Below are 13,066 nucleotides of genomic sequence, written 5' to 3'. Positions count from 1 at the left end.
ATACTATATCTCAATTTAAATATAATGCTTTAACAATTTATGAATGGAACATAGATGGTTTAAGTGAATATAATATATTAAGCATTTTGCAACAAATGACTATGGCTGCAAATGCTTATAAAACGCAGTCAATTATTTCTGATAAAGCTATTGCAGAAATCCTCATTGCTGGATTTACTGGAAAACTTAAAGGTTGGTGGGACTATCATCTCACTGAACAACAACAACTAGAATTTTTAAATTCAATTCAAATCAATGATGAAGGTGAACCTATATATGATGAAAACGGTGAAGTAATTCAGGATGCTGTGTCATCTTTAATTCTCACTATTTCACTTCATTTTATTGGAGATCCATCTCACTTAAAAGATAAAAATGCAGAATTACTTAGTAATTTAAAATGTAAACACTTAGGTAATTTTCAAGAATATAAAACTACTTTTCTAACTAGGTTAATGTTAAGGGAAGACTCTAATCAAAGCTTCTGGAAAGAAACGTTTTTGACTGGACTACCTTATTTCTTAGGAGAAAAAGTTAGGAACAATATTAAACAACAATATGGTCAACCTATACCATATAGTAAATTAACTTATAGTCAATTAATTAGTATAATTCAAAAAGAAGGTTTACAAATTTGTCATGATTTAAAACTTCAACGAACAATAAAATATGAAATGCAGGAAACTAAAAAAGAATTAGGATCATTTTGTAAACAATTTGATTATACTTTAAAATCTCCACAGAAATGTGATGGACAATGCTCGCGAACACATAAATCTAAAAAATAGTATAAAAATAAATATTATAAAAGACAATACAGGTCTACACCTAGTCAAGATAAATTTTATTCTAAAGAAAAATATAAACCCCATAGGAAGTCTAAAAGAAAGCAACAAGCTAAAAATTCAAATAAAACCTCTTATAAAGATTTAACTTGTTATAATTGTGGTAAAAAGGGACATACTTCAAAATTTTGTAGATTTAATAAAAAGTTAAATGAATTACATTTAGATGAAGAAGTGTTAAATAAAATCCACGAATTATATCTTGATTCTGATTCTTCAGAATCTGAGGTTGAAAATCAAATTGATGAATTAGGTACAACAACTAGTTCATCTGATTATTCTATAAATATGTTAACTAAAGATCAGAGTACGCTTTTGGAAGTAGTAAATTCTATAGATGACCAAGACACTAAAGCTAAACTCCTTCAAAAACTCATTAAAAGTTTTGATGAAACCCAGATAGTAAAAGAGGATATAACTCCTAAAATTCAACATAATACTTATGATCTCACAACTATATTAAATAAAAATAAGCATAAAAAAGTAGAAGCAAAAAATTCCACTAGTAATTTAAAAAATGAAGTTAGAAATTTAAAGAAGGAAGTTAGTGAATTAAAACGACAATTTCAACTTCATGATAGACTAATAAAGGTATTAGAATCTCAACTTATTTCTAGTTCTTCTTCTGATGAAGCAGAACCAGATAAAGATGAAATAAATCAATTAGATGAAGATGTAGATAGTAATTTTCTAAACTTATTACAAGAAATCACTTCAAGAAAATATTTGGTAAAAATAAACATTCAGGTAAATGATTTTATGATAGATGCAATTGCACTGTTTGATACAGGTGCAGATTTAAATTGTATAAAATCAGATTTAATCCCTAAAAGATATTGGTCAAAAACTAATGAAAAACTAAGTACTGCAAATAAATCTAAATTAGAAATTATAGGTAAAACAGATGCACAAATAGTAAATCAAGGTTTAGAAATAAACACAGTATTTTTGTTATCACCTCAAATAAATTATATGGTTATATTAGGAACTCCTTTTATAAATCTAATAACACCATACTCAGTTAAAGAGGATTGTATTAAATTTAAAATAAGAAATAGTACAGTTAAGTTAGAATTCACTGAAAAACCTAAGAAGAAGCAATTAAATCTCTTAAAAGCTCATTCAATTAAAATATTAGAAATCAATTATTTAATTAAATCTAGAGAAGAAGATTTAAAAGATGCAACAAATAATATGTGTTTAAACAAAATTAAACAACAATTAGAGGCTAAAGAAATACAAGATAAAATCACAACATTAAAAGAATCTATGGAAAAGGAACTATGTGCTGATCATCCACATGCTTTTTGGAATCGTGAACAACACATAGTAGATTTACCATATGAAAAAGATTTTGATGAAAAAACTATTAAAACTAAAGCTAGACCAATTCAGATGAATCCTGAATTGATAGAGCATTGTAAAAATGAAATTCAGGATTTACTCAATAAAAAATTAATATCTAAATCTAGAAGCCCATGGTCTTGTGCAGCTTTTTATGTCAATAAAAATGCTGAAATAGAACGAGGTGTTCCCAGATTAGTAATAAATTATAAACCATTAAATACAGCTTTAAAATGGATAAGATATCCAATTCCCAATAAAAAAGATCTTTTAAAGAAATTATATAATGCAAATATTTTTAGTAAATTTGATATGAAATCTGGTTACTGGCAGATTCAAATTGATCCTAAAGATAGATATAAAACAACATTTACAGTTCCATTTGGTCAATATGAATGGAATGTAATGCCTTTTGGACTAAAAAATGCTCCTTCTGAATTTCAGAGGATGATGAATGATATTTTTAATCCTTATTCTAAATTTTGTATTGTATATATTGATGATGTACTTATTTTTAGTACAACACTTCTTGAACATTTCACACACTTAAAAACATTTTGTATGGTAATTCGGCAAAATGGTTTGGCCTTAAGTAAAACTAAAATGGACTTGTTTAAAACTAAAATCAGATTTTTGGGTCATTATATTGAGCAAGGTAAAATTCAACCCATAGAAAGAACTTTGGTATTTGGAGAAAAATTTCCAGATGAAATTACTAATAAACTCCAATTACAAAGGTTTCTTGGTTGTTTAAATTATGTCATTGATTTTTACCCTAATTTAAATTGTATGTTAAAATTATTGCATGATCGATTACGAAAAAATGCTAGTCCCTGGACGGATAAACATACTCAAATAGTTCAAAAGATAAAATCTTTAGTAAAAGAAATACCATATTTATATATTCCTAATCCTACAGCATTTAAAATTGTTGAAACTGATGCTTCGGATATAGGATATGGTGGTATTTTAAAGCAACAACTTGATGGTAAAGAACGTATAATCCAATACACTTCAGGCCATTGGACTCCCACTCAACTTAACTACTCCACTATTAAAAAAGAAATTTTGAGTATAGTAATATGTATAAATAAATTTCAGTCTGATTTATTAAACCAAAAATTTTTATTACGTATTGATTGTCAATCTGCTAAAGATGTTTTACAAAAAGATGTTAAAAATCTTGCCTCTAAACAAATTTTTGCAATATGGCAAGTATTATTAAGTATTTTTGATTTTGATATTGAATTTATTCCTGGTCATAAAAATAATATTCCAGACTTTCTTACTCGCGAATTCTTACAGCACAATGGGAAAGAAAAAGGACAAGGGTAAAGCCATTAAAGAGGACTCTGACTCACCCACTAAAGCTCTTTCAGAGCATTCCGAAGACCTCACTAAAACCTCAACTTTAAACACTAAAACTTCTAAAGATCTTCAAAAATTAATTGAACAACTCAGTCAATCCCCGGAAGTTTTAAAGGCGTTGCAAGGTATAGCATCTTCTTCCACAGAGGATGCAGGTATGTCTTCTAAACTTAAAACGATCGTACCCGTTCATGGTACGGCTAGTCTGTCTCAAACGGTAGGCAGTAAAGACTTATCAAATCCGTTAATGGCTGTGGATTTGCCAAAAATCCAGTATACCACTCAAAGTATACATAAATGGTTTGTTAAAAATATTTTTGATTATGAAATTGAGATCGAGGATGGATATAATAATATTAATCCTTGGTCAATTTTAAAACACTATTACCCTGAGGATTGGTATTTTACTCCAAATGATCTTTCAAAACCTCAGGAATATTATCATAATATCTTACTTGATACTGACTCTGTAAAAATTAAACATAATTTTGATCCTAAAAATAAATCTATTATTTTGTACTCTTCCATAAAAATCCAAAGAGTTATTCATCCTAAAGATTAGCCTGCTCCATCCCTTTATACTCCAGTAAAATTCAAAGTTTTATATAAGCATGTGCATAGTACTACTTATAATTATTTTGACTATAAAGACGCATGGAAAAAAGTTTTCTCTATTCAAAATCCCACTGCTACTCATTCGTGGTTAATTTATTTTGATCAGTCTTTTCGTACTAATTTAAAGATTCCAAACTGGTTTAAAAAATGGTGGCAAACAAGGGGTTTATCCAATGATATTCTCCCTCCTCCTATCATCTCTTTATATCAGTACTTTAAAGCCCATTATAAACCTAGACCTGAAGAAGCCCATATTCCATCCTTAATGTACTATTGTATGGCCTTCTTTACGCCCTGGGTATATCAATGGTATTTGGACACTCAGTATGCCATAGGAACTCAAATTCCTATGTTGGTAAAACGACACAAGATTAAATGGTGGGGCTCTTTCAAGAACTCTACTACTGAACTTAAAATCGATCAATGGATTCGAACTAAACTTTCTGGTACACCTGCATTAACCTATGCTACAACTCTTGCTTTAAATGATCAACCTAAATTTTGAATCCAAAAAGCACAGTCTCAAGCGAGGTTAGCAGCAGCTAAAACCCCTGATGAGTATAAAAGAATTTGCCAGGAAATGTTCCAACAACTTTCCACAGATTCTCCAGTAAAAACCTCCTCAAGTAAACCACCAGCAGGTTCTTCAGATAAATCGTCATCCAAACCCAGTATTAAAGGCAAAGCCAAATAGGCAGACATGGCGTCCTCCTCTTCGTCAACGTCATCATCTTCCCTTGTTTCAAGTAAAGATAGCAATGATGATATTCTTCAATCAATAATAGTAAAAAGTAAAGCTGACAAAAAAGAAAAAGGAAAAGCAAAGTTAAAACAAAAAAGCAAAGTAAAAAGAAAAGAAAAGAAAAAGAAGGACACTTCGTCCTCATCTGATTAAAAGTCCTCATCTGATTAAAAGGCAGAAGGAACCTTATTCCTTCATGTGTTTCTACAGTAAAAGGCAAGCTCCAATGGCCGACCAAGCACTATTTCTCTACAGTAAAATTCCGTGGCAAACATAGTAATGTGCATCAACAGTAAAAAGTAAACAGAAAGAAAATTTTTTGTTTTTTCTATATAAAGGGAGCCTCTCCCCTTGTGAAGGCATAAGTTTAGTTTTTAGTTAAATTAACCATAATCCCTCTCTCCTTCTTCGCTCCTAGTTCAAGCTGTAAGCGTTCAAGTTGGAGAAAGTCTAAATCTAAAACTCTTGTAAGTTTAAATCTTGTATTTATATTTTGTAAATAAATAAAGTTTGTATTTTATCTTAAACTGCTACGAATATAAGTCCGTGTTACGGCACCTTTCTCTTCTCCCTCCACACTCTGACTTAATTCTGGGCATCCCAGGTTAAGGTTGCAGGAACCCTAAACCTTTTGAGCTAAATTGTTGATTAAATTTGTCATAAGTATGCTCTGTGGATGCGGCTTAGTCTGATCTTCCACATCAGAAATATTGTGTAAATTGTATGTTAATTCTGAAGTAAAATCATACTTAATGAATTATATAAGTATTCATATAAACCCAATTAATCATAGTATTTTAGTTCACAGTTATAATTTATCTTTAAATATTTGTATCTGTATTTATTTAAATCCTAGTAATAATCTTAGCTCTCTACATATATATGACTTGTAATTCTTCAGTCTTAAGTCTACTTTAAAGTCATTAGTCATTAGTCTTAGTCTTTGTTTAAAATCAAGTCTTAAAGTCTTTATCTTTGGTTTTGTTTTCAAAGATACGATAAAATTAAAGTCATAAGTCAATAGTCTAAAGTCTTTAGTCTAAAAAGCATAGGTCATTGTTTTCATTAAAGTCTTTAGTTCAGTGTAAGATATATATATATATATATATATTCAAAATGAAAAGAAAACCCTAGAAAATCAATTAAACACAATACCTTTTACTGCAGACAAAATTTATATAATAATGAACAAATCCGACTGTAAAAGAACATAAAAGAAGAAGAGCAGAAACAAAATAGAGATAAAAAAATAATAATAATAATAACAATAATAAGACATAAAGAAGAAGAAACAATAAGACTACATAAACAAAACGGAATCAAATTGAGATAATAATAAAAAGAACAAAAACGAAGCCATAGAAACGGAAACGAAATTAAATCCGATAAAGCGATTGTCTGCGATAAGGACTCTCATGTCGGTTTTGCTGCCCAAGGCACAGTTCACACCTATCCTTAAAACAATAAGAAGAAAACAAAAAAAAAAAAAATAATAATAATAATAACATTAAGTAAAAAAATAATTAGGTAGATCGCTAATAAAATTCACATTATTTTAGTGATATTTTTTTAACTAAAATTTAAAAATCTGATATATACTAAAATTCTCTATTTTCATTTTTCTATATAAGATATGGGCTTATGAGTTTTTGGGTAGTTATATATAGATGTGGACTTTGAAATTCACATACATACATACATACATACATAGGCTTCTGGATTAGAATCTTGCATGGTTTTTTTTATTTTATTTCTTTTTTAATAAAAATGATAATAAAATTAATAAATTAAAATTTAAAATATAATAAGTAAATAAAAATTGAATTAAATCACAAAAATGAAATTAAAAATAAGAATAATTGTGACTTCTAAAAAGAAAAACATAAAAAATAAAAAAGTTTGTTGCAAACTATTTTGGTTGATTGATGTATATCAATATCGGATAGTATTTATGTAACGTGTGCTGGATTCTTGACTCCAGGTGTCAGCCACGGCGACAGACTTGTTGCCAGTTGCCATCTCGTCCTCCTCCTCTTTCTTTCTCAAGCCTCAAAAATGTTTGAACCTCTGCGGATTCTGCACTGCCTTTGCCTGTGAGTCGCTCTTCTTATTTACTCTCTCTCTCACTGTCGCGTTTATATGTATGTGATTTCGCATGTTCTATGGTTCTTCCATTCTTGAGCTGTAACTGGGAGAATCTTCTGAAAGATTTTTTGCTGAATTGAAATGGAAGGTTTTTCTTGTGGCTTTGGTTGGTTAAAGAATTGGTTTTTAGCTTTTATTTTCACTGCTTTAGATAGTATTATAATTTGAACTTTTCAAATTTACATTTGTACACGCTATCCAACAGAAATTTTATTTCATTACCCTTGAAGGCAATAGAAGCAAATTCTTTCTGTGATACTCCAATTGCTTATGATCATTCCACAATCTTTTGTGCAAGTTTCTGGGTTTAGTGTGTTTCATGTAGAGCTTAAATTTGGCGCAAAAAGATTTAAGAAAATTGGCTGGCATAAATCAACCCTTTATTTACTTTGATAGAATTCTAAATCCTTTTCCTTTTGTTCAGACTAATTGCCATTTCAGGTAAATTTGCCAACACATGAAGCAAATTCTTGAATGCATTATTCATGGACATGTCTAAATTAAAGAACTCCAGTTCTTCTCTAAATGAATGATCCGATGAGGAAAACCTTTACCTATCAGCCTTCCATCCCATGACTCAAAATATTCATCAAATAGGAGCTGTTTATATTATTCCTTCATGTGGTTGTGCTGTGCTGAAGTATCTGCTTTTTTCTCTCTCTCACACTGTGCATAACTGCTATTTCTTCTACCTTATCTTAAATGATCATTCTTCAAAGTATCATATGGTCTATCCAAGATACTACCTGGCTATATATTTTGCTTTCAACTTTTGTGCAGTTGCGGACATGTGGATGAGCAACAAAGCAAGCTAATCAGTAATGGTGGTAGATCTGATGGCTCTGTATCTCATTCTGATGTTGGTGACAAAGCCTTTTTCACTTTGTAAATTGGTAGTTTTGTTTGGTTTGAGAACCATGTTTATTGTGATTCAAACTTGGGTGGAGTTGGTGACAGCCTCAATCACTTTGCATCTGAGTATGTTTCACAAGACAGTGATATGGATAATCGCTCTCATATCTCTTCCTATTCGAGTTTTGACTGCCTTGCAGAGGGAGAGGCGGGTTAGTTTTCCCCCCTACAGTTGGTTAGCTTTTCTAGATAAGTTTAACTTTCATTAAAATGCTTATTGTTGAAAGTCTGTGCATAAATGCAATCTAAATTCTGCTTTCTTTGATTGTATTTTAGGAAAAAGCTTAGTTGTTCCTAGCCTGCAGTTTCTAAATCTTTTATTAAACTATATGGGACAGAAAAAAAAAAGAAAAGAGAAAAGGAAAGGAAAAGAAGGGAAAGAGAGGGGGGGGGGGGGGGGTTAAGTAAGTGAGAGGAAGGAATTGCGAAGAGCAACATCTGAGAATGAACATAAAAAAGAAGACCACAGTCCACATTTGGAGAATTTGACTAGAGAAGAAGAGAGAGATGATGTGGCAACAAATATGTTGTTATGATGACATCTGGAATGAAGTGTAATTAGATATTATCCAATTTGGAAAATTCTGAGAGAACTTATTTCTGTAAGTAAGCTTGGAAAATGTTATAATCTAATGGGATTTCTCCTAGTTCCTAATTACAATAATAATGGAAACATTGTCAATTCTTTTCATAAAGTAAAATATTCAAGGACAGACAAATATCTAATGAACAAATATATAATAGTACTGAAATGCCATTACAAACTTGTTCTTTTCTGCGGTCAATATTGTAGAATTACTGTATCAACCAACAAAAGCTGCCTGACAAGCTGGTTTTAGTGGTTCATTCTCCTCTCTCTCTCTCTCTCTCTCTCTCTCTCACGCACACACGCAAGCACGCACGCACACGACACATCTTGTTTTGCTTTGTTGTCACTGCACTTGCACAATTAAAGTCACAAGTGATGGTGGGAGTTTCTTGAGGTTTTGTTTTTCCCTCGTAATAATTTGATATATGAATAGTTAATACAAAGATGATTTGGTACTTACTCTTTTATTTTAATTGAAGTAGTCTTATGATAATTAGGTTTTAGGCATTGGAGCCTAAAATTATCTGATGTTAAGGTAAGGTGTGGGTACTTTTGCTATTTAATACTGATTTTTCAGATGCTTTGCCGCTTTTATTTTCAGTTGCAAGAGCATCTGCATGAGATGAAAATTGTGCTGGATAATCTTGTATGGGATAGGAAGGAGCTTCAAGGCAAACTCCAGACAGCAATTAAAGAATGTAGAATTTTGGAATCAATGCTAGCTGAAGTTGAGGAGGAAAACGACCGGGTCATTGCTAAACTTGAATTGCTAGAGGGTGAGGTAATGCCTCATAGTCCTGCAAGCCGTTATTGCTTTGAACAGATAAGAACTTACAACTAAATTTCCATGCATTCTGAAGTAATTTTCGGTAATGCTATGATATTTATACTAGAGATTTCTACCAAAATTTGCTCTTCTGGTTTTAATTTTATTCAAAATTCTAGTCATTTAGAAGATGTATTTGGCAATTTATTTGGATGCAAAAGAAAATCTGATGAAAGTGGTACAATTGACATGCATTTAAATTAAATGTTTAGCTAGAAAATGGCTTGATCTGCATTATGTTAAATTTGTTTGAGATGCCTAATAGAAAAAACAAGGACAGCAAAAGATATAAACAGTCGTAAAAATTCAAGGACATTGAACAACTTTGTATTCTGAGGACCTCACTCTTTCTGTACATACAAATACATATGAACTCCTAGTAATCTGTCTATGGTTACATATATGCATAAACTACATGCGCACATAGTAATGCCCCAAGATAGCCGAAGTTTGCTGATTTATATGGCATATTGCTGGGAAGAAATTACAGGAGTTGTAAAGTGAACTTCAAATATTTTCTCCATATGTGTGCAGAATTGTTTCTTTTTGTTGTTCAGCAATTGTTTTAGTTGTTAAGCGAGAGGGGGCAGGGGGTGGGGAGGAAGTTGGGTGATGCAAGAGCAGGTAAAATAGAAGGAAGCATAATGGAGATCACATGTTCATGCCCCAATATTTCATTTTCAATGAAGATTCAACAATGTGATTGTCAAGACGCTTGTCTTCAAATTCTTGCATGTATGCTGTAGGCTGGACCTTGGTTATATTTTGGCTCTTGAGATAATGCCTACTCATGTGCACTTTCTCCCATAATTGTAGAACTAATGCAGGCCTTCTGTAGCTTGATCTATGGAAAAAAATTACTTTCATTTCAATCTATTTGCCAGGGTTGAATCTGTTCAGATACATACTGTTTCTTCCTCAAAATTATACTGAAACATTAACTTATGGAATCCATTCACCATCTTTTACACACTGTGAGAATGCACAACTTTAGAATGTAACTCGGTGAATTTGAGAAATTATTCCTTCATCAACTGTCTTAGAGCTCAAGTGAGGTACATCCTTTCAAGCCAGTGATAAACATGCTTTATCCTATTCTCCAAGTTGCAGCGATCACAGATTTTCCTATTTAATTGAGCTGATTATAATAATATTCAAGATCTCTCTTTCTATCTGAATTTTGGCAGATTGATTTTTCCCATAGGATAGCTGAGGAAGGTAATGAGGGGCGTCGAATGGTGGCTATGCATTGGTTTTTTGAGTCGTTCTACCTGTCGTGTTGAAGATTTTTTGTGATTGTGATGGAACTCTTTGACATTTCCAATTGCAAATCAAAACGGAAACTCGGTACTATTGATCAAGCGTTCAAACATTTTTCTGTTCATTTCTTTTTCTGCTCGCTATTACTGTCTCCCTCTTGTTCTCTCTCTCTCTCTCTCTCTCCCCCCCCCCCCCCTTCTCTTACTCGCACGCGCGTGCACCAGTCACATAATAACAGCATCTTTTTCCATTTTTCTTTTCCTTTACTTATCCTTCATAGTGGCAGCACACAAAACCCAAATCACTGTGTTGAGTGGTATAACCTGAGTTGTGGCAGCTCCAGGTGGAAAACTTATACCAAAAGTGGTGAGAGGGCCACCAATAAGGAATGGTGCCTTTCAGTGTTGGAATCCAGTGTGGAAAGGATGTAGACAAGATGCAACATTAGCAATGTAATCAGTAGCAAGTAGATGAGGATGGTGAAATTCAGCAAAGTTGATGTAGAGCAAGGCTGTCAGGAAGTGGTGCAAAATCCATATGGTGGCATTAATAGGAAGTACTAATGGAGATAGATGGAAAAATTTACATGGAACTAGTATATAGTGGACTTGTATTGTGCAGAATTTGAACAGTAATGGTAAGATCTAGCTATATGTAGAGTTCACCTTCTTTGAGATCCATTACATGGAGGTATAGTTGCAACTTGTCATGAGAGTCCACAGCATCAGATAATCTCATTTATTTTTCCTTTCCTATAAAGAGAAAATAGATTTATTCATTCAGTTTGTTGCATTCTTCTAATATGACCTTATTTCAATTTAACTTGGCGTCGGTGGTGCTGAAAAGTTAGATACATTATAGCCATAAACAGATATTGCTAAAATTAAGTGTTCACCGAGCTTTGATTTTGAATCATTCTCTATTAATTTCGATCAATTTCTCATTATATTTACATGCAGTTGTGATTGAATCTTGAAATCAGTCTGTCTCAATGCTTTTTAAATTCCCTTTGTTTTTCTTAATTCTGTGCTTTACAAATAAAATGTTTTATGCTTTCAATAGTTGCAGGATCTGAAACAAGAAAATCTTCAGCTTAAGGAAATTTTGGGTAAAGATAATTGGAGCTTTAAAGGCCAAGGTGGCGCAGACAATGCACAAATGTTGGCTCTGCTGATACTGATGACTCTTGCACTTCCGATAGGAGTCAGCCATTTTATAAAGGAAGTGATATCACATTTGATGACCTGGTTATGAATAATGCAGAGTTGCTCCATTTGTTGAAAACTGGATGTGCAACAGAAGGTCCCATCCACTCATTTTCAATTTCGAGGCGCTTGGAGATGAACAAGGGTCTAGACCAAAGAAGGGATGCTGCATTTTTACAGTCTATATTTAGTGCAGTGTTATCCCTTCTGATTGGATTAATTATATGGGAGGCTCAGGACCCTTGCATGCCTCTTGTTATAGCTCTTTTCGTTGTTGTTGGCATGTCATTAAAAAGTGTGGTTCAGTTTTTCTCTACCATAAAGAACAAACCTGCTTCTGATGCGGTTGCTCTCTTAAGCTTCAACTGGTTCATGCTCGGCACACTCACATATCCAGCACTGCCAACAGTAGCCCACATGTTTGCTTTGCTCCGTTGACCTTGCGGTTTTTGGATGGGACAGCAACCGAGTGTATCAGTTCCGATTAGCTCATCGTCGACCTAGCCGCAGGAAAATATCATGCATATTCATGCATCAAAGACTTGGAGGGTGAGTTTTTGCTTTGTAGGTAATGCTTGTATGGCTTGTAGAATCTTAGGCTGTATTTAGACTATTGAAGATTTTTAGTCAGTCTCTTATGAACAAAATATAAGTTGATTTCTATGGCTGTGAGGACTTTTTTTCCTTCTCTTGTTGTCTTGGGATTTTTCATGGATTATATAAACATTATTTTGTTATATTGGAATTCAGCATAGGATTAGAGAACAAGGATAAATTTTGCTTAATTGCAGTGAATCCTTGCATGGCTTGTACAATTTTAGTCTGCTTTGGGGCCCATTTGGCTTATATCTATCTTAGCTGGTGATGGTGGTTGGCAAAGATTGATTATTTGATAAAAGTTTTAGTAATGGTTACTATAAAAAAATTCATGATATAATCATTTTTATAAATTCTTGTTTATTCTTTTTTATTTTGAAAAAAAAAAAAGATGAATATATTATATTTTTTATGTTGTGTTATATAAATAAAAAATATATTTGTGAAATTTTTATAATATTTAATACTTATTTATAAATAACATGATTGAAGAAAATTATTAATTCGAAAAAAATATTAGTGACGTTATAATATTAATAGTTTTTAAATGATATAACTAACTACCAATTAATAGGAAAAAGTTTAAAATGCAATTCATTTATGGAATTAATATTTGCC

At 32.0% G+C, this 13,066-nt stretch overlaps 1 pseudogene across 1 annotated transcript; it reads left to right on the top strand.

The window, feature by feature from the left end:
- Nucleotides 1-6,847: 6,847 nt before the first annotated feature.
- On the top strand, nt 6,848-12,636 carry LOC149491765 (uncharacterized; annotated as a pseudogene). The gene is made up of 4 exons (XR_016319285.1): nt 6,848-7,007; nt 7,840-8,123; nt 9,162-9,341; nt 11,709-12,636. The product of XR_016319285.1 is annotated as an uncharacterized LOC149491765 (transcript).
- The last annotated feature ends 430 nt before the right edge of the window (nt 12,637-13,066 follow it).

The sequence above is a fragment of the Jatropha curcas genome, unplaced genomic scaffold (genome assembly GCF_041381405.1).
Source record: "Jatropha curcas cultivar XTBG-Jc1 unplaced genomic scaffold, XTBG_Jcur_1.0 HiC_scaffold_669_pilon, whole genome shotgun sequence".
Lineage (NCBI taxonomy): Eukaryota > Viridiplantae > Streptophyta > Magnoliopsida > Malpighiales > Euphorbiaceae > Jatropha > Jatropha curcas.
Note: the sequence above shows the minus strand (reverse complement) of the source record. Positions and strands in the feature narration are given on the sequence as shown.